Raw genomic sequence first — 857 nt, 5'->3', positions numbered from 1 at the left:
ATACAATACTCTGATACGAGTGCATAATGTGATTAAATATTCTCATATGAGTGCATAATTTGATATAATACTCTGATACGAGTGCATAATTTGATTAAATATTCTCATATGAGTAGATAATTTGAGAAAGTATTCTGGTATGAGTAGATAATTTGAGATAATATTCTGGTATGAGGGCATAATTTGATATAATACTCTAATATTAGTGCATAATTTGATATAATACTCTGATACGAGTGCACAATTTGATATAATATTTTGATACGAGTGCATAATTTGATTAAATATTCTCATATGAGTAGATAATTTGAGAAAGTATTCTGGTATGAGGGCATAATTTGATATAATACTCTAATATGAGTGCATAAATATTTCGGTATGAGTGCACAATTTAATATAATACTTTGATATGAGTGCATAATTTTATATAATATTCTGATATGAGTGCATAATTATATATAATATTCTGATATGAGTGCATAATTATATATAATATTTTGATATGAGTGCATAATTATATATAATATTTTGATATGAGTGCATAATTTTATATAATATTCTGATATGAGTGCATAATTATATATAATATTTTGATATGAGTACATAATTATATATAATATTCTGATATGAGTGCATAATTATATATAATATTCTGATATGAGTGCATAATTATATATAATATTTTGATATGAGTACATAATTTTTAGATTTTGCAACGATGCATTATGATATAAAGTATTCGTTCGTTAAACACCATTTTTGAAAATGGCAGATTTCGGTTATTAATAGCTTACTTCCATTTCATCTTGCAACAAACACTAAATAACAGCCCACCACTAATGACAACCAATAAAGTA

The sequence above is a fragment of the Limulus polyphemus genome, unplaced genomic scaffold, assembly GCF_000517525.1.
Source record: "Limulus polyphemus unplaced genomic scaffold, Limulus_polyphemus-2.1.2 Scaffold2988, whole genome shotgun sequence".
Classification (NCBI taxonomy): Eukaryota; Metazoa; Arthropoda; class Merostomata; order Xiphosura; family Limulidae; genus Limulus; species Limulus polyphemus.
Note: the sequence above shows the minus strand (reverse complement) of the source record.